The sequence below is a fragment of the Pinus tabuliformis genome, chromosome 6 (assembly GCF_031772625.1).
Source record: "Pinus tabuliformis cultivar Carrire ecotype Pingquan chromosome 6, CPIR1, whole genome shotgun sequence".
Lineage (NCBI taxonomy): Eukaryota > Viridiplantae > Streptophyta > Pinopsida > Pinales > Pinaceae > Pinus > Pinus tabuliformis.
Genome location: NC_142292.1, coordinates 1,521,774,833 through 1,521,801,278, shown reverse-complemented (window position 1 = coordinate 1,521,801,278; position 26,446 = coordinate 1,521,774,833). Strand labels below are relative to the sequence as shown.

Sequence of the window (26,446 nt, the reverse complement as noted above, 5' to 3'; positions counted from 1 at the left end):
TTTCTTTCAGCTATTTGGCGCCTTTGAAATGTTTTCCACTTTGAATAACGGTTACATTTACGCTCATTTTTTATAATAACACAAAGAATAAATAACGAAACCAGATTATAGTGTTAGTAGTTTTATTTCTATTAATATGTTCATGTTATATTTATTGAAAAGGAACTTTGCGTAGGCAAAACGCTGAAGTGTAGTTGGCGGTAACAATATTAATGTAATATATGATTCGAGGGGACCAAACTAAGTAGTTATCACATCGTACGTATCGAATTCGGTTGACTGAATGGATGTTTCTCTGTTTTTTCTTCCCTTTTTGTCAATCAGGAGAGTCCCGCCGCCCACGCATTCTCAAACCAATCAAAGCAATTCCGTGGGCGAGCACGGCTGTTTCACATATTCAAGACAATGTCAAGAATTATAAAAGACATGCCTCGGATCGAACCTAACTTCATTAAGTTGGCCCATGAGTTCTGCGCTTGCAGCCATGACATCCCTGGCAATGCTTACGCCCTCTTTCGCTGTGCCTTTACCTTCTTCTTCCAAAGCTTCTCATCAGATTTCCAATTTATGTATGCCACACCGCCATGTTCTCTGTGCATCGGCCCCCTCGATCCTACTGCAAGGGCGAATTTTGCAAGATCCACAATGGATTCATCGAGCCAGGAACCCGACCATCCGAAGGGCGGCGACGGAATCCCTGCCGAGCATGCTGGATGCGCTAGATGTTGACGAGGAAACAGAGTTAGACGTTGGGGAGACGAAGCCCAAGAGAGAATTGGCGGACATTTGGAGGGAAATTCACGGCTCTAACAACTGGGAAGGGCTGCTCGATCCCATGGACGCCATATTGCGAAAAGAAATCATCCGGTACGGAGAATTCGGCCAGGCTTGCTATGACGGTTTCGACTTCGACCCCTTCTCTAGGTATTGCGGCAGCTGCAAGTATACTCGCAAGGAGCTCTTCCAAGGGGTGGGGATGGCGGATTACGGTTATGAAGTGACCAAGTATCTCTACGCGACCTCCAACATCAATCTGCCCGGCTTCTTCCAGAGACCCCGCTTGCAGAAGATGTGGAGCACTCACGCCAATTGGATGGGCTTCATAGCCGTGGCCACGGATGAGGACGAGATCAGGAGACTTGGGCGACGGGATATCGTGATTTCCTGGAGAGGAACAGTGACTTATCTCGAGTGGATCGCGGACCTCATGGATTATCTCAGGCCTGCGGCAATGAACTACGTGCATCCCCATCCCGACCTGAAGGTCGAATCTGGGTTCCTTAGCCTCTACACTGCCAGAGAACGGGATTGCCGGTTCTGTAAAAGCAGCGCGCGGGATCAAGTGCTGTCGGAACTCCGGCAGTTGCTGCAGAAATACAGAGGCGAGCAGCTGAGCATCACGATCACGGGTCACAGCCTGGGGAGCGCGCTGGCCGTACTTAGCGCCTACGATATCGCAGAGATGGGGTTGAACCGATCGGAGAGCGACGATCAGGCGGAACCGATTCCGATAACGGTGTTCTCGTTCGCGGGGCCGAGGGTGGGAAACGCGGCTTTCAAGGATCGGTGCGAGGAACTGGGCGTCAAGTTTCTGAGAGTGGTGAACGTGCACGATGAAGTGCCGAAGGTCCCCGGGATTCTGTTCAACGAAAAGTTCAAGATCATGAGGAAGTGGATCGATAAGCTTCCGTGGAGTTACAGTCATGTAGGTGTGGAGCTGGCTCTTGATCACACACATTCCCCTTTCTTAAAGCCCACTAACGATCTCTCCTGCTTTCATAATCTGGAGGCCCTTCTGCACTTACTCGACGGATATCATGGTCCGGAACAGCGCTTCCATCTGTCTTCCGGCCGAGATCCTGCTATGGTGAATAAGTCATGTGATTTTCTAAAGGAACACTACCTGGTTCCTCCCTTCTGGAGACAAGACGCGAACAAAGGAATGCTCCAGAACTCGGAGGGCAGGTGGGTTCAACCTGATAGAATCAGAATCATCGAAGAACGCCATACAGATACGGATCACAATGAGAGTAGCCATCATTCTGATAATCAGATCCGGTCTGACATCGCCATTAATGGCCATCCTCAGCCATCATCGCAGCACCATCTTTAAAGGTTTTCATCACAGCTTTTCTAGAAACATATAAAGAATGCATACGCTCTGGACTGTTCTGTAAGTCTCGTTGCTGTAAAGTATTGTGATGACGTGGGATCTTGTTTAGTGGACCTCTACTTCTATACATAAACATCTACATTAATGCAATTGCTCTATTGGAGCAGTGCCTTTCGAGAATAACATATCAATGGGCAAACAAGATATTTTCGAAGCAAACGATAAAGTTTTGGGTATATTATTTCCGCATTCCAGCCGAACATATTAACATATTTCTCAAAAGTGGGGCAAGTCACAAACTTATTATTAGCAAATGTTTAAGAGTTACACAATACACTTTCAAAGGGTCTGTAATCTCGACATAAAAGATTGAAACTAATTACAATTAAATCTTTTGTGGTTTATATTAATTTGTTTCCAATAAAAAACAAGCAGATGCTAATTTATATATACAAGGATGAGGATGTAGATGATGATTAACTTCTATTAAGATTAATTAATTTGGTTTATTAGACTTTAAGTACGTAAGTGATTGATTAAGATTATGTAATATTTATTTCTATGATTAAAAAAATATAAGATGAGTGTTTTTAGGTTACTCTAGTTTTGTCGACTTAGCAAGTCAAGAAGGTTGGTGGTGTGGCAAATGTTTTGGAAATGTCCTAGGTTATTAGTGTTTTGTCGACTTAGCAAGTCAAGGAGGATGGTGGTCTGGCAAATGTTTTGGAAACGTGAACGAATGTGAGTAAGGGTTGGGGAATCCAAGAGAAAGTGTTTTTCATCTTCAACCCTCTTAGTATAACAAAGATAACATATTCTTTCATCCCAAGGCATTTTGGGCATAAACCAACGATTGATTTTACTTCAGAGCTCATGAGAATTAGTTATGATATTCATAATGTTCATTTTCTTCTTAGCACTAGTCAAAATAGAAAGATAATTATAGTTAGCAAGAGTGTGATTGATCATATCCTTATAATACATTAACGTCATTTTCCTCTCTAGCTCATTATCATCCCACAACTTATCCTTAAATTTGGGAGGAATAATATTTTTAATATTATCCTTATTCTCCAAGATGATCTCCTCATTTATCCCCCAATGTTCGAGCCAAGACTGGGCATCCTTGTGCCACCATTGCTTGAGTTTGAGGTGGGGGCTCTAGTTAGAGGTAGAAGCAATTTTGGGGAGCTTCTTGGCGTCGATGTTGTACAACTTCTTCTTGTACATCAAATACTTGAACGTAATAGCCATGCTTTCAATGAGGGAAATACTAGTTTCAATTAAAAGGTTAGGATAAGGAGTATTTCCTTTATCTTGAGGTTGTAAGTTATAAATTGCTTTTGGATCAACTCAATCTTCCTCCACGAATATCTAGATATACTGCAACCCCAAGCCTCACAACCATATAATATAACAAGGGTGAAAAGAGTCTCAATGAGAGACCTTTTTTTACTCCAAACCCAGAAATCTGCCAACTTACAATTGTTTTCAAGCTCATAGTAAGCTTTCTAGCCTCCAAAAAACCTTTTCTCAACGTTGTAATTCTAGTTGAGCTGATGATAAATGTCAATACCTAAATATTTATATGAAGAAACCTTCTCCAACTTATTGTTATTGTATATGAAACTATCATGTTTTATCTTTTTGTAAGTTTAATTATCATGACTTTAGTCTTGGAGGTATTAACAATCATACCCCTCTTGGAGTAGTAATCGTGGAGGGTTTTAAGCTACTTGTTGAGATCCCCACAACTTCTGGCTAAAAGAATCATATCGTCAGCATAGAGGGGAAGGATAATGACCATACTAGCAATATTAGGCTCAACGTATCCCACAACTTCCAAACATTCTTCTAGCTTACCAATGTAAAGGCCAAAAAGGGTAGGGGATAGGGGACACCCTTTTTTAATGTTGATATTGCCTTTAATTTATTTAGACCAAACCTCGGTTTTAAGCTTGACAAAAACACTTTCATATGGTCGAATCAAAACAACTCTCCACTTGAGAGGAACCATTATCTCTTCAAGTCTTTGACATAGCTTATTCTGAGGAACTGTGTTGAAAACTTTTCTAAAATTAGCAAAACAACATAAGAAATCAATTTTCCTATTGCTACATTCTTTGACAATGATCCTAAGAATGACAAGATGGTCAATAGTTGAGTGGTGCCTCCTAAAACAAGTTTTCCCTTTAGCTCTTTTACCATGGCTTTCAAGCCAGAGGCTAATCTTCTTTTCTAAAATGAGCCCATATAGTTTGGCTAAAATGTGGCAGATTATAATGGTCCTATAGTTAGAGGGAATGTTTTTATCCCCACTTTTAAAGATAAGCACAATGAGGCATTGTGTCCAAGGCTTAGGGAAGCCATGTTTTACCAGCAAATTAAGAAGTTTGTGAATATGAGGGATGAAGACAGACCTTCCCATTTGCAAAATTTCAGCTTGGTAGCCTTCAATATCTTTAACTTTCACATTTGCAAGATTTTTAATCCTAAACTCCACATCTTCGAGAGAAAAACATCCTCTTCTATAAGAATGTTTAAGATGTGACCCATGGTGTCTGAGGAGTCATAAAATACCGATATCGTCAACATAGAGGAGAAGGGTAATGACCATGGTAGTGAGTTTGGGGCCAACGCATCCCACAACTTCCAAACACTCTTCCAACTTTAATATATATAATATTTTTAGTATTTTAATTAAAAAATTTGGTTTATAAATTATAAATCTTTAATTAATAAAGGATATATTTTATATAATAATTTTAATATAATATTATGTTAAAAAATATTTTAAATAATAATTAAATAAAAGTAAGAAGGAAATAATTTGAAATAATTTTTAAACTTTTTAATGCATTGTTTAATAAGGGGGACAAGAAAGATATACATTAGGATTGGATTTTAATTCAACGAGCATTATCCCACCCATCCATCGAGTCTCATCCCAAGGCACCATTGGGAAGCCTCGAGTGCACCAGACTTGGCCCACAAATACAACTGCAACATATAGTCCAACAGTCAAAACTATGCCCATCTAGGTAGCCAACAAGAGACATAGTAAAAGAGGATCCTATCCACAACAAGAAATGAAAAAACAAACATGAATTTCTTGCCATACTCTCCGAGGGATAGGTGGACCATATTCTTGCTATACTCTATAGGGGATAGGTGGACCTTGTTGTACTAGAAGAGCAACTTATGCTACAACTGCTAAAGACACCAAACATCTAAGTTTTCTACCTCTAATTTGCCATGGTCTGCTACAAAAGGAAATATGGAAACTTGTTCTAAAGACCACTGTTCTCTTTCTACCATTTGCTCATAATTTAAAAGTATTGAAAAAATGGAATACATACTGCTTCTAATGTATATTAAATTTATTTATTATTCGAACATTTTGCAATATTTATAAAAGATGGAACCGTTTTTCATGTGTTTTAAAAATCATCATTTATGATTTCATCGTAAACAGGTTTGGCTTCAGAATTTTCTGCAGTGTATAATAGTTTCACTCCTATTTCATAGATACAGTAATGGGTAGAAGAGCTAGTATACGCAATTTCTTTTTGGCCACACTAGAAAGCATATTTTTTCATGGGAGATAAGTCTCCCCCATGAAGTGATCCCAATGGGCCTCAGTCCAATGATTGTTTGTCTAGACTTAAGATCTAAACTTATCTCCTCATGCTGTGGACTTTTGAGAACCAAGCATAAGCTCTAGGTCCACAACATTGTAGGTAGATGTAGGAGTTTCAAGTTGACTAGATTTAGTGCTCCAGAGCAGATTGTGGTGGCATTCCATCTATGGTTGAGAAAAAAGGAATTATTCCTTTTCCCGCCCTAATAGACACGTTGAATATATCTCTTAAAGTTACAATTTCCTAAATTGTATAACGTCTCTTTTACATTGTCCTGGTCATTAGATCTACTGCTTGAACCATAATGATTGCCAATTGGTGCACTTTCCTGTTCCTTATGCTTAGGTTTTTCACGGTTGAGGCAGGTTTTTCACGGTTGAGGTCTTTGAATCTGCTTCTACCTCTACCCTTCATTATTTTGTGTTGCTCACCCCGACCATCCCTTTCATTGGTAACATAAATCTAGGATTTGGGACACAAAATTGCCTTTCGTAGAAGCAGGGAACAATCCTTGTAGGATGTTGTCTACTGCCGCCTGGCATTTTGTCCAATTCCCAAAAAGAAAAAGGCCGAGTGATCCATATATCAGATTAACCATCTTGCAACAAGCATCGGATAAAAGAGACTTCAATATATATACACCACCCACCACTCAAACTACTTTTATGGATTGTTAGGGAACTTATTCAAAGGAAGAGGTATAATGAATAAAATTTTAAAAATAAACATTATTTTGCAATTTAACAATGTTTCTTGATACTTGCCTTTTGTATCCTTAATGAATTGGTGAGATTTATAAAAATTGTGACACAAAAATATACCCAAGTTATATAATGCAGGGAGTCAATTGAACATAATCATTCTGATAGGCCCATGGTTTGCTATGAATTTTGGAAATTCAAGAGATGCATATGAAATTAAGAGATGGGCACTAAATTGGCTGATGTATCATTATATGCAAAACATAAATACACAATCTAGAGCTACAAGTGAAACCCATGTTAAAAAGGTTTTGTAAAGATAGTATGCAGTTAGGCGCAACTTGTCAATCTCAAGCCACTATACCTCTACGACCTCAAACTCCATGTTAGACAGGTATTTTTGGATCTGGTGTATTCGAATCAGGGAAAAATACCCAAGTTTACATTAAGATAAATTCATGCAAACATTACTTTTCTAGGCCTCAATTTCTTGGGGGCCTTGGTTATGAGATTCGTTAAACCAACACATCCATAAAACTTGGCTAAGAAAATAGTGTCGTTCTCTTGTGAATCAACCATCCTTATCCAGTGAGGGAAGGTTGCTGCAACCCTTGCCCAAGACTCGACAACCATTGCAACTAATCCTCATTATTATATGAATATCTGACAAAAGAAAACAAGCATAGACAACAATACCAAATATATTATACATTCATTTCAATCACTTTCTCATACCATGGAGAAACCATTGAAAAATGAAAATAAATATGAATATTAACTTACACATATACGAGAAGGCATAACTGGGAGTATGCATATCTCTAAATAAACTATAAGTCATGAAATTTTTCTTGCAAGGGAATATTTAATGTGTCAGGGTTTCAATTTTTCATTGTGTGATTGACAAGTTTGTGGGGATGAGTAACCCTCAATTACCACGACATTGTTCGACCCGAAAAATGACATTCAGATGCGTATCGGTGGACGCCACTTCTCCTGGGGCATGTTCCCATGTTATGGCAAGGAAAACAGTTTGATGGTCTTGGGCATTAGCCTCTTCCCATGCAAATCAATTCAATGTACGTTCAGAGTTCATTGAATCTTCTTCTATTTTCAATTATTTCCACAAATATTGAAGATATAAAAGTAAAATTTTCAACTATATGTATGATCTCCTCAGTCCAACAAATCTTTGACGTTGTTAGTTTTTTTCCCATCACATGGATTAATAGATTTCATGGTAAATTTCTAACCACAACCAGATCATTACAATAGACGATGACAAGTCATTTAAAGTTGGGGCAAATACCTTCTCCAAATGAAACTGCAAAGATCAATATAAAAAAATAAAGTAATTTCCGTAAAAGTTTCCCAAAATAATAAATTCCAACTGTGGCTGTCTTGTCATCAAAAACCTTCTTATAACCCAAATCTTTACTTTTTTTTCAAGATGTTGGGTTATAACTTGCCCGCAAATTTCTCACAGATAATACATTACAGATTCCACACACAACTTATTCCTTTGCATTGTACGGATCTACAACACGTCCCTTGGCATTTTCTAGACTAAATTAAAGGGCCAACTAAACTGAAAGGGCAGTACGAGATAGAGAAAAATAAAACCGAAACCCTACGGGTCCTCTTGTAACTGAAGTTTAAAATAGAAATTCGAAAAGGAGAACCGACCCAAGTTTAGAATAAAAAAAAACCGAAACCCTACGGGTCCTCTTGTAACTGAAGTTTAAAATAGAAATTCGAAAAGGAGAACCGACCCAAGTTTAGAATAAAAATAGTTGCAAGGGAACATGAGCGTCATAAAACACTGAAAAGGAGAACCCAAAGTCACTACACAACGCATGTAACTGAAGTGTACCAAACTCTCCATTAAAACAATGGAGACTTCATTTAAAACCAAACTACCAATTTCAATCGTCTAACATTTCAATCGTCTAACATCAGATCAAAACTCTAGAGGGTTCTTCCTAGAAAGAACGCCTCACCCTTAAGGTGTAATAATAATTTAAATTTTAATAGTTATACTATATTTAATATTATATTGCAATATATAAATATTTATTTTTTAAAACTGCTTATTGAGTTTTATTCAATTAAAGTGTTGTAAAATCGTTTTAATAGTTTAATTAATTTTAGTTTAATATTGTATAAAAATATTACATTTTAAGATTTTCAATTATGTATTAAATTATTTTATTGTAAAATTATAATTATAATTATAATTATATATATATATATATATATATATATATATATATATATATATATTAATTTGATATTTAAATATTTAATTAAATTCAATATTTTATATTTTATAATTAATTTTTTATATTTAATTTTTATAAATTATAAATTTTTATTTAATATATATGAGAAAGAAAATAGCTATAAAAGGAAATGTGTAATTTATTATATTTAATTTTTGTAAATTATAAATTTTTATTTAATATATATGAGAAGGAAAATAGCTATAAAAGGAATGTGCAATTTATAAAATAGAGATGAAAGAAAAATACTATGTAAAATAAAAGGTCCTCTTTAATAAATATAAATAATATTTAAAATTTTATTTAAGTAAAAAATGAAATAGAATATAATATTAAATTAATAAATTTATTTGTATTTTAAAATTTAATAAGTAATATTTTAATTAAAATATTATAGATATTTATATGTTGATTAAATATTAAGATTAAATATCTTGTTCTAAATTATTTGAATTTAAATAATTAATTACAAATTTTATGATAAAGAAGAATATTATGATTAACATTTATTAAAATTGAATATATTTTAGCAGACATTAATAAGAGATTATTTGGAAGTTCTTAGAATTTAAGAGAAACTTTCCAATATTATCATAAATTTGTTGAATTAATATGTCGAAGTTGGAGATTATTTGGAAGTTCTTATAATTTAAGAGAAGCTTTCCAAGATTATCATAAATTTGTTGAATTAATATGTCGAGGTTGGCAGTATGACAAATATTTTTAAATTTAGATTTAATTTAAGTATAACCTCAATTTCTCTTTAAGTATAATGTAAGAATTTTTTTAGTATTATCCTTATTTTACAAAACAACCTTATTTTTTATCATTCAATGGCCTAGCCAAGTCTAGACATCCTTATGCAATCCCTGCTTGAGTCAAAGTTGGTTTTTGCTAGAGTTAAAAGCAATTTTAGGACACCTCTATTTTCCATGTTGTTTAAAGTCCTCTTGTACATAAGATACCAATCCATAACGATGCTTTCAATGAGAGAAAGACTTGCTTCAATGAGGAAGATAGATTAGGTGGATTTCCTTTAACCTTGAGATTATGGGTTGTAAACTACTTTTAGATTTGTTACTCTTCCTCCATGACTCTCTAAATATATTGCATTCCTAAACCTCACATACATATAAAATAATAGAGGTGACGAGAGTCCCAAAAAGGAATATTTTTATCTTATATCCAAATGATTGATGATTATAATAGTTTCAAGTCCATAAAAACTTTCCATCCTTCATTTGTCCTTTCGCCAATGTTATAATTCTAGTTGAGCTTGTGATGGATATCAATTAGATGATACGTGTATGAGAGAACACCCTCCAAGTTGTTGTTGTCATATATAAAAATATCATATTTGATCTTTCTGTATTTAATTATCATGACTTTTGTTTTTTCAATATTAATTGTCATACTTATCTTGGAACACAAAATTTGGAGGATTTTGAGTTGCTTTCCATGATTGTTATGATTCGTTAGAAAAAGTACAATATAATTAGAATAAAGAATAAGAGTGATGACTATACCAGTGAGAGTGGGGCTAACATAATCTACTTCTTCTAAAATCTCTTCTAAATTATCAATGTATATGCTAAAAAAGGTATGGGAAAAGAAACACCCTTGCTTGACATGATATTGCAATGAATTTCATTTAACGAACCCTAAGTAGTCACAAACTCGGCAATGATATTCTCATACAACCTCATCAAAAAAACTCTTGTGATCCAGATTGGATCATCATATCATTTTTCATCCATCTTGATGCTTTTAGAGTGGAAAAAGTGGAGGAATCGAATCTTAAGATCATTTTTATTAGTGGGACTTGGTCTAGAAAATTGGGGTCTTAAACCTTTTAGAAATGTTTGGAGGTTTCAAACAACATTTTATGGGGGCTAAAATTTTGCTGCTCTATTGTATTTCCTATTCTACACACAAAAACATTTCCAATGACATAAGAAGCATGTCAACCAGAGTCCGTGTGCCAAAGTTATGCCACTCGAAAGTTGACTTCCTATTTTCACCACCATAATTCAAGAGGATGTCACGTCAACCCTCTTTATTCATGGAAGAGGGGAAAGCCACATGATTATGATGTAGAAGACACTAGAAGAGTCTATACTGTAACTTTAGTTAAGAACTAAGGTAGTAAAACCTAAACACTAGTAAGCTATTGGGCTGTGTTGTAATTGGGCCACTAGGAGGAAAGGGAGTTCCATTCCTTCGAGTGCATGTGTTCCATAGTTAAGAAAAAATAACTAAGAGGGATAGGAGATAGAGCACACAAAGAGGATTTGGGCACTGTAGTTGCCCATGGGCCACAAGCCATACTTTTTTGGTACTCACAGACATCTTCTATTTAGAGAAAGAGAGCAAAGCGACCTCACCTTCTAGCTGGGTTTTTCTCTCGAAAGGGTTTCCCAGCTCATATCTTATGTAAAATGTGTGTGTGAGATTTTATATTGCTTTTCTCTATTTTTTGCATAATTTTAATTCACATGCATACATTATTAACAATAATCTACATGTATATAAAACTAAAGAGAAATAAAACTGTAATAGTGTAGATCTTAGATTTTTAAGTATATGTTATCAGATCTATTGCGATAAACCGTCCAATGGAATATCCACAGTAGTTTGCAGATCATATTGGTACCAAAGCATGTTTCTTTTAGTATATTGTGAATATTTGTAAGGGATCTAGATCGGTTGGGACACAATTCATAAAACACATAATCATGGCTAACGAATCTGTGAGTAACCCTCGTGATCCTATAGAGGAGAGGATTTCACAACTTGAACACCAAGTCATTGATATAAATCATAATGTAAATCTCCTCATGGTGGCCCTAACTAATAATCCCAGAATATTCATAGAAGGCGGGGGTCCAAATGCAGAGGAAAAATCAAAAGGGGGATCAGGATATTGAGAAAAAATGAAGAACTAGCCAAACAAAGAACATGGCAAAGATCAACCCAGTTCGAGTGTTTTTAATTAATCATAGCCCTTGTTTAAAATGGAAGCAAAGGTAGATATCCAACTATACCACGATGATATCTATGCTCTGAAGCTAAATCACTGGTTATAGCAATTGGAAGTGTATTTTAATGTCCATCAAATTGAGGAAGAATAGAAGATTTCATTTGTGTAACTGGAATTAGAGGGTTATGCCCTGACTTGGTGGGAACGCCACATGGAGACCATGAGGTTGGAGGGAGAGCCTCCGGTGACTAAGTGGGAGGACTTTAAAACCCTCATTAAGTCACAGTTTTACCCTATTGAGTATTGACGCAGGAGCATCCGACACTCTTCATTAAAGGAGGAATCCAAAGCGGAGAGCAAGGAAGAGGACATGGACCATCGAGCAAAATATGGGACATTTCTGTTAAAACAAAGCTTAAATGATGGAATGGATAAGTCTCGAGAAGACTTGAATTAAATGTAATATGCCATGTATGCGATTAGTTAAGGGATTTCAGGAAAATATATGATCGGATCCTTCATAATGATTTGATCCAATGTTTTCTCTTATCTATCTCTCTCTCTATATATATGATGATGATGATGAACCTGCGTGTTCAGAGATAGAGAGACAGAGAGTAACCAATAGAAATTGTGTAAGCATAGAGTATTCACAATGTAGTCGAGAGGAGAGCTTGTTCCTAAGGTTGGAATGACTTAGATCTGTAATCATATCATTCTGTATATAATATGAAATAGCGTGTTTTCAGTGTGGAACTGTGCACCTGTGTGTATTTCATATATGGAGTTAAATCTCGTTTATAAGTGTGTTGATCGACTATCGATCACTGTAAGATCGATGGCGATCCCACAATATATATATATATATATCTATATATATATATATATACTTTTGTGTGTGTGTTAACGGAGTATGGCAGAGAATCGTGTTTTAACACAGAAGTCCATAAAAAACAAGCGAAAACCCAGTTAAGGAGGAATGGCGGAGAAATTGGATATCGACCATCCAATCGACAGATCATAGATCAATGACCATTGCAAAGCTTAGATGTGTAAGCATTAGCACGCGAAGAAAGTGGTTTTAAACAATGGAAATGGTTTTCGGGTGGACAGAAAAGTGGTAAGTGGTATTAGAGATGAGCGCTCGATTCCATTAGCCGCTCGACATGTAGCAGCGAGGAGCAGAGAGGAAACCGCTTATCGGGCGGTTAATCCTCGCACATGTTGTCTGATCGAAATCGATGTGGACCGTTAGATCCACTAAGTGTTGATCGGCGGTGGAGGATTGTCGATTGGTTTTGTTGATCGGGTAAATCAACAACCGTCGATTGAGAGGCCAGATCGACGGTCACGATTTAATCGCAAATTACAATAGACAGATGTCAAGGGACAACAGAGATGGAATTGCGATACGCCGATGGGCGATTAAGTGATGTGCCGATAGCCATTGGATCGGAAAATGAAATGGACGGCGGATATCAAGACCGATCAGAGATCGGAGAAAGGGAAGCGATAAGCGATAATGCGAAGGGGCGATGAGCGGATCCGAAGATATTTATATATGCGGGTCTATAATTTTTGAGATCTGGCTATGTGTTTGAAGCGGGCTTTTCCCTTCATTCCCATATATTCCTTTGTATTGCGTTAAAGTGATGTGGTCCCGATTTTTTAAAGGAAAACTCGATAAAGTGTTGTGGTTAGGTTTTAAGGCTTAAAGCCTCAAATGAATTCTTTCGATAGGTGTTGTGGGCCATAACCCACAGGCCTCAGGATCGAATTTATAAATGAAAAGGGATTTTGGTTTACCCCAAAAACACCTTTCATCATTTGGTATCAGAGCAGAAGAAGATTCTACATGCAAAAGTAGGGAAAGGTTAAGGGAAAGGATTTCCTGCGAGAAGGAAGAAGAGTGCAAGTAGAAGGAGAAGAGGTACATTTGTGTTGAAGACTGGAGATTTTTGGTCTTTACTATCATGTAGCGAACGACAGCGGAAGGTGAGAAGACTTGCAACAACCTAGAGCAAGGAGTGCTTAATTGGTTCCAGAGGAGAGAACCAGAAGGATGCCAAAAGACTAAGCTCAGAGGAGAAAGCTTGGTGAGGTATCGTGTAGCAAAGGAAACTGTTACTGCAGAGGTTGGTTGCAGCTCACAGAAGATCATGAAGGCAGTTCCACTGAGAAGTGGGTAGAATTGCTAAGGACAAGGCGAAGCATATGACCACAAAGTCATAAATTTTTGTGCCTCAAGAGTCTGATGCAGGAGCATCTGGCACTCTTCATTAAAGGAGGAATCCAAAGCAGAGAGCAAGGAAGAGGACATGGACCATCGAGAAAAACATGGGACATTTATGTTAAAACAAAGCTTAAATGATGGAATGGATAAGTCTCGAGAAGACTTGAATTAAATGTAATCTACCATGTATGCGATTAGTTGAGAGATTTGAGGAAAAGATATGATCGGATCCTTCACAGTGATCCGATCCAATGTTTCCTTATATATATATATATATATATATATATATATATATATATGATGAACCCGCGTGTTCAAAGATAGAGAGACAGAGAGTAACCAATAAAATTTGTGTAAGCATAGAGTATTCACAATGTAGTCGAGAGGAGAGCTTGTTCCTAAGGTTGGAATGCCTTAGATCTGTAATCATATCGTTCTGTATATAATATGAAATAGTGTGTTTTCAGTGTGGAACTGTGCGCCTATATGTATTTCATATATGGAGTTAAATCTCATTTATAAGTGTGTTGATCGACCATTGATCATTGTAGGATTGATGGCGATCCCACAATCTATATATATATATATATATATATATATATATATATATATATATATATATATATATATATATATATATATATATATATATATATATATATATATATATATATATACTATTGTGTGTGTGTTAACAAAGTATGGCAGAGAACCGTGTTTTAACACAGAAGTCCATCAAAAACAAGTGAAACCCCAGTTAAGGAGGAATGATGGAGAAATCGGATGTCGACCATCCGATTGACAGATCATAGATCAACAACCATCTCAAAGCTTAGATGCGTAAGCATTAGCGCGCGAAGAAAGTGGTTTTGAACAGTGGAAATGGTTTTCGGGTGGACAGAAAAGTGGTAAGTGGTATTAGAGATGAGCGCCCGATTCCATTAACCGCTCGACATGTTGCAACGAGGAGGAGAGAACCGCTTATCGGGCGGTTAATCCTCGCACAAGTTGTCCGGCTGAAATTGATGTGGACCGTCGGATCCACTAAGCGTTGATCAACGGTGGAGGATTGTCGATTGGTTTTGTTGATCAGGTAAATCAACAACCGTCGATCGAGAGTCCAGATAGATGGTTGCAATTTAATCGCAAATCGAAATAGACAGAGGTCAAGGGACGATAGAGATGGAATTTCAATACGCCGATGGGCGATTAAGTGATGCGCCGATAGTCGTTAGATCAATGAATGAAATGGATGGTGGAGATCAAGACCGATTGGAGATCGGAGAAAGGGAAGCAACAAGTGATAATGCGAAGGGGCGATGAGTGGACCCGACGATATTTATATATGCGGGTCTATAATTTTTGAGATCTGGCTATGTTTTTGAAGTGGGGTTTTCCATTCATTCCTGTGTATTCCTTTGTATTGTGTTAAAATGATGTGGTCCCGGTTTTTTAAAAGGAAAACCCGATAAAGTGTTGTGGTCAGGTTTTAAGGCTTAAAGCCTCAAATGAACGCTTTCGATAGGTGTTGTGGACCATAACCCACAGGCCTCAGGATCGAATTTATAAATGAAAAGGGATTTTGGTTTACCCCAGAAACACCTTTCATCAAGTATGTAAAGGACCAGTGGATTCAATGGCACTACTTTAGGAAAAAGATGAGGCAATGAATGCAAGACTATACCATAGAGTTCAAAAATATGGCCATAATGTTAGGTATTTCCCAAAATAACCCAAATGTACTCCTAAGATATTTGGTGGGTCTACACCACCATCTACAGGAAAAGGTGACGTTATTCAAGCCCAAATCAGTGGATAAGGCTTATGTATAAGTAGAATACCTAGAGAATATAGGCATGAAGAAAACACAATCAAGTGGATTGAAGTAGAAGGAGCAATAGGACGCTTCTAAGGAGGGGAAGAAGAAGAAAAAAATGGGAAAATATAAAAAGACAATATCCAAAGCACACCAGTGTAAAGATCCCATCAACCAATACAACCACTACAACATTGACGACCATATAGAGGAGAAGTGTTTGAAGTTGCATTTGGAGCTTAACTTGAAGAACAAAAATAAATACAATAAGAAGAAGAATCTCATGGCCACTAATTCAAGCAACCAAGTTGAAAGTAGCTTGGATGTGGATGAGAAGATCATCTAAGGAGGTGAATCTAAGTATCCTTCAGCAACAAGAAGAGAAAGATATGAATAAACTCTTCCATGTAAAGATACATGTTAAGAAGACCAAGATTGATGCTTTGCTTCAACTCAAGATCACAAGAAAATATCATTGCAATAGAGCTGGTCAAGAAATTGAGATTGGAAGTTCATGATCATCCAAGCCCACATCCACTAGGATGCGTAAATAAGGATGCAGCGCTGAAGGTAACAAAACGATGCAAGATTAGGTTTTCCATTAGTGTTGATTTTATTGATGAAGTAGAACTAGATGTGGTTCCCATTGATGTATGTGGAGACGTGTTTGGGAGTCCCTACATGCGAGATGAAATATTCATGTGGAGATCCAACACGTATTGTCTCATCAAGGATGGAAAATCATTCACCATCAATGCACACAAAAGAAAGTCAAAAATATCATTCATAAGTTCCAACCTGTTGAAATGTGGCAACAAGAATATTCCAATTTAATTTGTCATTGAATTAAATTGTGAATTAAAATCGAATTTAGTCTTAACAGCTACTTGGAAATAATTGATTAATTCATTTTGAATTAATTAGTTGGAGAAATTCAAGTTAGAAGTCTTTCTGAAGTCATGCAAGAGATATCCCTTAAATTAAGGAGATTATCCTTTAGTTAAGGAGATAAGATTTAGTTATATTTGATTTTTAATTAGTTAACTCAGTTTATGGAGTTAAGTCTAGTTAAATTAGTTCCAAACTATTTGAGGAACTAATAGAGAGTTAACAATCAGTTGATGCATGCATGCACTCAACTAGTGTACTCCAATTAACTGAAGATTCCCTCATCAGAAACTCATGCATGTCTATTCTGAGAAGACCCAGTTGAGATTAAAGTCAAGGACAATGTACTATCAGTTGCATGTTTTCTCTTATAAACGAAACTCATGCATGCAGAAGGAATAAGGTTCCTTGAGGATTTCATAATTTTACAGTGTGTAAGAGTAGTGTTCCACTTGGTGAGGTGAGAATCATCCATTAGGAACAACGCAAGGAAATAGGAGCTTGGAGGGTAGAGAGGAAGGCTTGTGAGAAGTTTTGATTGCCTGTGAGCATCCAGGAGGATTGTACTAAGCGCTGGCTAGCTGTGAGAGCTAAGGTTTTGTATAACTCTGATGTATTTCCACCTTGTATGATAAACAGATAGTGGGGTTTTTAGCTAAGGCTTTCCCCTGAATATTTTCGGTGTTTCATGTGCATTGATTCTTCTTCTTCTGGATATATGTGTTCATCTCAATCTTGCTCAAAGGACATCAATTCTGATCCCGCAACTGCTTGTAATATTTTTTTCCATAGGAGGTAGGGGAAAATTATCCTTTTGGCAGGCTTTGTTAAGATTTCGAAAGTCAATACAAATTCGAATGTCTCTGTTTTTCTTTCTGACTGGAACCAGATTGGAAACCCATCTAGAATGTCGAACGGGAAAAATAATTTTGGCTTTCAACAATTTATTGAGCTCAGACTTAATCTGACTTTCCAGATTAGGATGGATCTTTCTCAGCTTTTATTGGACTAGTCTTTCATCAACTATCATCGGGATAGTATGCTGAATGATTGAAGTATCGTAAGTCTTAAGGTCATCATAATTCCAGGCAAAGACATTTTTATACTGCTTCAGGAGTTGAACAAAGGCTAATTTTTCTTTTGGGGCTAGACCAAGACCTAAGTTGATATTTTGCGTCTTAGTATCCATTCCTAGATTTACTAATTCATAGTTCAGAGTTGAACTATGAAGTTTTGAATTGGTAGACTTTTTGAATCTGTCTTTAAAATCGTATAGGTCTTCTAACTTGACTACAGATTTTGGTATGGAATTATTGGTGCTCTCTTGTTGTAACTTCTTGTCATGTTGGTCCTCGTCAATTATCTGATTACTGTAAGATCCTTCTGAAGTTAGGAAACTTACAATATCAGGGTCATCGTTAAAAATTCTCAAGTTAGTAACATTATCAAGGATGGAGGGCCTAAAGATCAATTCGATTGAGAATTTGTCTAGGTTATAGTCTTCTGAGGGAATGAGCTTGGAAGCTACATTAGCCAGGAGGTCAGCACTAGCATTTTGGAGTCTGGGGATGGATGAAATATTGAATGCTATAAAATGTGTAGTCAGATCTTGTACTAAAGATTGATAATGTTTTAAATGACCTGATTGACAATGTATAGTATTTCGTACATGTTTAATAACAATCTCAGAATCTCCAAAGACTTGTAGATACTTGATGTCCAGTCCGATTGCTTTGTACAACCCTTGCACTAAATCTTCGTATTCTGCAGTGTTGTTTGTGCAATTGAACTTGAGTATATAGGTTAGCATGGTTTTATTCCCTTCTGGACTACCTAATACACATCCTGCTCCTACTCCTGCTCCATCATTAGACTTAGAACCGTCAAAAAATAATTTCCAAAACAAAGAGTTATTTACAGGATTATCTACAAAATTAACGCATTTAGAACTGTCTGTTGGAGAAAAGTTTTCTACTTGAGACAAAACAAAATGTTCTAAATAAGTCAAAGTATGAGCATTAAAATTTCCTAAGAAAGAGTCAACAGAATAGTTCCCAATTATATTGTTGTTGTATGCTATAGGTTCATTTTCTCCTTCCAGTTCTGTCACTATGTATTTTTGGTGTCTTTCTTGATCAACCTTTATCTAATTTGGTTTACCATTATAAGGGAGCCACATAAGTGACCAGTTGGTCGCAAAGTATCCATGAAGCTTTTCAGACCAATCCCTACTAAGAATTAAACCATAAAATTCAGGAATGTCTGCAACTAAAATAGGAATAACTTGACATACCTTTGCATTCGATGAGAGCCTTATGGTCACTTGATTTAGTTCGCCAATTACTTCAACTTGCGACTGGTCCAGCTAAATTATGCGTACTACAGATTTTTGAGGTTGGACGTTTAACTTTACACAAATTGTTTTAGGCAAAATATTAGATGAAGCGCCTGAATCTACCAAACAATTATGAAAATTTTTATTGAAAATTTCAAAAGTAAGGAGGAATGGAGGAGTATGGGATTTTGACCTACCTCCAATTAAAGAAATATCATTTGGGTCAACTTTATTTGCCATACTAGTTGGAGGTCTTCCCATTTCATGAGAAGCTTGCGAGATTACAGTGGCAGGAAGAGGTGCAACGGGTACTGCATGCAGCTCTTTCAAAAGTAGTTTTTGTTGATGCTTTAATTTACTCAGTTCATGAAAAGTAATGTTGGCCCTAGTCTTCTTCATGTCTTCAACAATATTATACTCCATCTCATCGGAAACGATTAGTGTTTTAGATGGAGTTGATGACTCAGATTGGACTGGGTTTGTTTGAGTCGCTTTTGGTGATGATTTCTTACCTGTGACTTTATCCTTGGAAACCGAGCTTGCGTTCTTCTGTTTAGAAGTAGGCTATGGAGGATCGAGTTGATTTCTACTTTTGGTATTGACTGGTGATGCCTCTTGATCCTCTTCATTTGGAAGAATGAAGTCCCACATTCCCTGTAGCTCTACAACCTCATCTTCATCAATAGGTTCTTCATTGGAAACTTCTTCTTCTTCTCCTTTAGATTCTGCATTTGTTATAGCATTGGGAGGCTTTGGATCAGTTGAAGGGTTTCTCCTATAAGGGTTGTAGGGTTTCTTAGAAGAAGTCTTTGCTACTTATCTTTTAATGTCAACCATTTCGTTAGACATGGTTTTTAAAACTTTCTGTAATCTTTCCAAATCAAATGGGTCCTTTAATTTCTTTTTCTTAGGATCATCTCTAAAGGAAACCTTCTTAGATTTTCTTTCATCAATAGCGTTTTTCTTTTCTAAAGCTAAGATACGCTTTTCTACCGCTATTGCTTCCTTCATGTTTTCGGCCAATGTTGGCTTGGCGGCCTTATCAACAAAGATTGCTATATTCGATGGTAAAGCAGATATGTACCATTCACTTCGAACTTCTTCGCTAGGCTTGGAAGCGGTAGGGATTTTACTCAAGAGTTTTTTGAAACGCGAGTTGAAATCTTTGATAGGTTCTCTCGATTTAGTCTTAAGATTTGATAGATCATTGATCAATGTTGCCATAGACCTATCATTGCCGAACTTTGTCAATAATTGCTCTTGGAAAATGTTCCAACTAGTAATGGATCCTGATGGTAATGAAAAATACCAAGACCCAACCACTCCTTGTAAAGTATATGGAAAAAGTCTAACAACAACGTCTTTCTTTGTAACTCCATTTAAATTTATTGATAACATAAAGTTATTTATGCGTTCTTCTGCTAGCATGCCTATTTCAGGATTAAACTTGGGCAGCCATTTCTCAGGATAGGCCGGTAATTGACTCAAGGGTGCAGGCATTGTGACTGCCCCTGGATTGTTCCATGGGTTTTGATGAAGTTCCTTGTGGTGGGGACAAAGATGTTGAGGTTCCAATACTCTGTTGAATAACGATATGAAGTGAAGGAGTGGATGGTTGACTTTGCAATGGAGAAGATGAAATGGATGATGATGATGAAAGGGTCTCACTATCAAACCCTTGAGGTGTCTTCCTTGCTCTTTTCCTTTTAGGCAGAGGTAATTCGGTTGGTTCAATACCAAGCTTTTCACTCTGTAATCTGGTAAGAGGATGAGAAGGAATATATTGCGAAGTCACACTACCTTGAGATAATTCAGATTTCTGTGGTGATATGGAAAATCCTTGAAGTTTATGGATCAAAGACTAAACTTCAGGGGGTTCGATAGTAGATTTATCTGAAATGTTTGGGTTTGCGGCAGTGGTTGTTATTTTCTCAACTTCTCGCTTAAGATTTAAAGACTCAGAATGCGATGGAGAAGTCGGGGGAGATGTTGAGGGCGATTTACTCTCAGAATGGGTTTTAGATTTAGATTTACTAGCCATTCACAGTTCGGGCCCTCCTTCTAGCGCCAAATATGTTGAAGCCCCGAAAATCGGGTCTACAACAAGGGGGATAACCACCCGGTCTGGACCTTGAAAGCAGCTCCTTTTCCATTTGGGATAGTGGCTCCGACTGGGGATAATGGGACTAGTTTCCCAATTTGTTTGTGATGATGCTAAGGGATGATGTTTTCCTTCCTAAAAGTTTCTAAAGAGAATTCTTTTAATCTAAATCTATCTAACACATGCAATTTTATTCTAATGAACAGAAACATCTAATTCTAAAAAAACTATCTCGGGATTAACGCTTCACTTATGCGATCTAAAATAGTTTCCAACAGCAATCGGTAATAAAGATTATTCAATTGCTACGAGAAAACAATCCATTAAAAGTAAATTGTTTCGTATAACAAATTAGCCAAAATAATTATGATAAGTATATCACATAATAAGTTATTCATACACTCAGCGTAAAAAGAATAGTTACCACCGTACAAAAGTGCAAAGATGATAACTGAACATTCAAGCCTTCATATATAAACAACTGAAAATAACATATCACTTGACGCATAAGCAGAAATCATTAAGAGATAAAAGTACCATTGATAATAAGTCCTACTCATGAGCTTCAGCAATATAGATTTATCTTCTCATAATTCAATATCTACTAAGAGTACAGAAGTGCATTTCAGTAGCAAACATTAAACGCAGATATAAATAAATCTCGTTCCATTCATTTATCTAAACCTCCTTAGCGGGGCAAAAGTGCATGTTCCGAAGAACTGTTTTTGATAAATTTCTGGACCCTTCTCTAAATACCTGAGAGGGGTTTAAATACTACTAACTATAGACTAAAAATAGTTATTACAAAAATATAAGAGGAGGTTTAAATGACCATCCTCATCTAAAGCAAAAATAAATTGAAATTGAACTGAAACTGTATCTAAAGATCAACTATGCATCTGTTCTCTTAAGTCACAAGCATCCAGCATCGGCTTCAGAAGTGTCAGTTGGCTGACCTCCGATTTTAATTGTCCTACAAAAATGGAATCAGCAAGCGCTGGCGCTATCTTCTCGACGGAATTTGTAAGGCACTTCATAGTCATACACTGACTGTGTGGTTTCACCAAATATTGCCAGTAAGTGTCCCAATTTAACTTAGTTAACTTTTTGATTGACTCTGCCTTTTCTTTAGCTTTGTTTCTCCAACTCGTTTGCAGTCGCTGCGTTTTTGGGAGAAATCCTGGAGCGGTTTCTGATATTAGGTTGGCTCTATCCAGATTTTCATTGTCACAGTCAATGATATTGCTTGTTGTTGTTGCTGCTTCTTCCGTTGCTTGTTTTGCTTTTTTGATTTGTGCATCCCATTTATTAAACAATATTTCTTTGTGGGATTCATTGATATTGGGCAACCCTGCTTTCTTACCTTCCTCTGATTCCTGCCAATTCAAATAGTCAGAAATTTTCTTATAAATTAAATCATAATCAAGTCGCAAATCTATGACTTGACTTGTGATATTTTCACTCATTTCGCAGTGAGAGTTCCATTGCGATATTCTTTGGCAAAGCATTTCCTGTTGTTGCAAGAGTTGATCATTCAGGACAAGGGCTTTTTGTGACAAATTTTGAGACTTTAGGGTCATCTTTGTGCATTTATAACTTGGCTTGTAAATGTTGTTCTTTTTCAGCCAGACTACTTTGATAACCCAGCTGCATTTGTTGAAAGTCTTGTTGTAGTTTTACCAATTTTTCTTCTGCTTCCCCGCTAATGCTGGCTTGCTGTAACTATTGCTGCAAAAATAGGATTTTATCCTCTTTATCTTTGAGCAATAGTTGAACTTCAGATGCTTTGTCAATAGTAGCAGAAGCATAAGCTTCTACGATTTGGGATAATCTAGTCAGGTTCTCTGTCGGATCAGTGGTAGGGTCTTGCCAAAGGACATCCAGCGGCTCTGCTTCAGGTGAGAGCATGCTCCCTAGTTTTCACTTCTTTCTCTGTCTCCTGACCATAGCTTTGTGCTGCGGACTGTAAAACACATCCAGAGGAGGGATTTCCTCTATCTTTAGTATAATTTCAGATGACGGAGCTATGGGAATGTGCTCAGTTTTTGGAGCATTGACAACCATTTTAATCACCATTTTCGTGGTTGTATGTGCTGGATTCTTTGGTGTCTCTACGTTTTTCTCCTCTGTGCTGATCAATTCATTAAAGTTTTCCCATTCTTTCTCCAGCTCTGTTCTTAATGGCTTTATTGGCTGGATGAGGGGAGAGGGAATTTCCACCTATTTTGGCGACAACACTTACTGATCAGGATTCTCCTTGGATTGGGAAATATCCCTGACTGATCCTTCACTCCTGTTGTGATCGCTTTCTGACTGTCTAGACCTTTCTGGCGATTCTCTTTCAAACTAAGATTTAGACTTGTCTTGCCCTGAGCTTCCACTCATGCTAATGCTGGGAGTGGGTTCCCTCATTGGTTCTACACGCAATTTGTCCAATGGGACATTTGCCAATCTTTGTTCTCTGTAGAGTTTAAACTCTTGGAGTTCTGCTGGGCCAAACTTGATTTGGGCCATGTGTAAGATGTATCTGAGTGTGCTCTTCTGCTGGAAAACGTCATCAAAGAGATCATCTTCGTTAGTGAATACCTTTGTTTTAATTGTCATGGTAAAATTCTTTATCACATCAAAGAGATCAAACTATCTCCCTAGGAACTTAGGTAATCGTAGACTCAACATGTTGTATACTTCCTTGAAAGCGTGACCTAGATCAAACAATGAAAAAGCTCCACAGACCACAGGGAATTGCGGCTAGATTGCCTTTTTCTTGTCCTTAAGTTCTCTTCTCATTCCCCCAACCCCACAGGTTTAGTAGGCTATTTCTCGGGCCATCAATTTATCAGGAACATACAAGGGAAGTATATGAGGAGAGGCAATGCTTTCGAATACTCTGATATAAGAGAAAAATTCTTCTCCAAACCATCTTCCCACAAGAAGAATATCAATTTCGGCTTCAGGAGAAAATCTTGGGGCATCTGTATTATACAACATCTTGTGAATGGGTAGCATAACTCCTTGGCATATTTTATAAAAATACGGGGTGAAATTAGAATCCCATAGTTCCTTATGGTAGACTTGAATGGGTAAGGGATTATGTACTGTCCATTTCCAACCCATGAGAGGAAATTTAGAAACAAAACAGATAGCATCCATGACATAGGCAGCTAGAAAGAAGGGAGGATAAAACCTCTGAGCAAAACTCCTTTTAGTCTGATAATTCCAAATAGCAAAGGATAAGTTATCAGACAATATTTGGGCCTAGTCCACTATAGTGGTGTTGGTGGCTGCATCCAGTAGGGGTAGCCACTCGGATGAAAACTTATTAATATCAAGTTTTCCAAATAGCCTACATAACATTGCAGCAGCAAAACAATACGGAGAAGAGAGGGAACCAGTGCTGTACATACCATTTTTGTCCTTCTTTAACAGCTCTTCCTTCGTTGACCAAATTTTGGTGCATTCTGCCAAATCTTCGTTCTCCTTGGCGAATTTCTCCATGAACTGTTTGTTATAGCTAGCCTGCAGCTCTGGCAAATGATACATGCATCTTAAATTTTGTGGGGTAAACGACCCTATAACTTCCTAGTTCCGCATCTTGAATTGTCTGTCCATTATCTCAGCATGATCTATCACCCATTGACCATATCTGTATAGGGAAGTATTTTTGGCCTTGCTGCGATACAGTGCATGAATGAGCATGCAAGCTCTGTAAGTGATGCTTCGGATGACCTGTGTCCATCTGCCTTAGTTGTAACCTCCATGACTCTCGGGTTTTCTTCCTCCAACATTCTATACATGCCTTCCCAAGTAGATATCCCTGCTTCTTTGGTATAGGTGGTGTCTGTGAATAATGGAGTCATCTCTGTTTTTTCAGATACTGGAGCTTTTCCTTTCTTCCCCATCACGTTTTGCACACTGCTCTGTGTATGGTTCTGCATACCGCTCCTATAAGTTCACAAGTAGAGAACTAAGACACAATAAGGAAGATAACGGATGATGGTAAATAATAAGGTGACGGGAAAGCTCTTTAATTTCGAAATCACATCAAATATATCACCTTGCGTGAAATAACCCTTTCGCTCAGATCTAAATAATTTCTCATAAATAACCATCAATAACCACTAAGTTGACATTAATGCCCATAACTCAGTATCGGATGACAAGAAATATTTCATCGAACTGTGAGCCCTTTTGATCTACAATTAAGCGATTTGCTTCGCAATATCGCAGATCACAATATCGCTAATCCTTTTTCGTTAACAATCATTTGCTTCATTATGCGACTATGAGATGCAAGATGCTTTATCGCATTTCGCAATATCGAGACGTTTTATCTTAGGTGGCGTTGTGATATATGGAATCTACGATATGCGATGAATCTGTGTGGCTCGCGATCTCACATCATCGCGTTTTCACAATTCCGATAGTTCCTTTATATATGATACCCTCCATTACCCTTTTGCGATGCGATGTTCATCATTAAGAGAATGATTTTATTTGAGACTTTTCATAATACTTAAGATTTTGTGTTTGTGGATGTTTTTCCTAAGTTTATGATAATGTGTTTTTATTAAAAAGGAATTCTAAGTGCTAGTTTTTTATTTTAGAAGGGTCCCCATTTATTTAGTGTTATTATTAATACTAAATAAAAAGGGGGGTTGTTGCTGGCCACAACACCTCCCTACCAACCATCCTCAGCAGCATGTCTTGCATTGTCAAGCACATCAACTTCAACGATTTCATAGATTCCTGTCAGCATGTGCATGCAAGTTTGTTCCACCCTCTTAACAGGATGCCTTTTGGACTTAGTGTCAGTTTCTGGTTGAGTAGGTCCCCCTCAGAATTGTGCAATTTTGGAGGGGAACCATCCTTCCCTCCAGAAATTGCGCAAACCCAACAGGGCTCTAGAATTGTGCATTTCTTCCTCATAGTCTTCCTCTAAAAAATTGCGCAATTCATCCCAGGACAGTTACTCAGCCCATAAATTGCACAATCCTGGGCAGCAGTCACCTGTTTCTCCCAGAAATTGTGCAATCCCTTTGGGACAGCCAGCCCAACACCTAGTAGAAATTGCGCAAATCTAGCTAGGGAGCTTGCTGAGCTCAAAAATTTTACAATACAGTCAGACAGGCTTCCTTGACAAAATTTTGTAGTCTGACCTAGAACAATTGCTCAACCCATAAATTGCACAATACTGGGAGCCAGTCATCTGTTCCTCTCAAAAATTGTATAATCCCTTTAGGACAACCATCTTTGCTCAGCCCAGAAACTATGCATATTTTCATCCCAGGCTCATAGACCGATGCATGTGCCTTCAGGTTGAGTGGCTCCCTTCGGGACCGAGAAAAACTGATTTTCA

General features: G+C 37.1%; 1 pseudogene; it reads left to right on the top strand.

The window, feature by feature from the left end:
- The first annotated feature begins 436 nt into the window (after positions 1–436).
- Positions 437–2,298, top strand: LOC149264501 (phospholipase A1-Igamma1, chloroplastic pseudogene; annotated as a pseudogene).
- Positions 2,299–26,446: the final 24,148 nt, after the last annotated feature.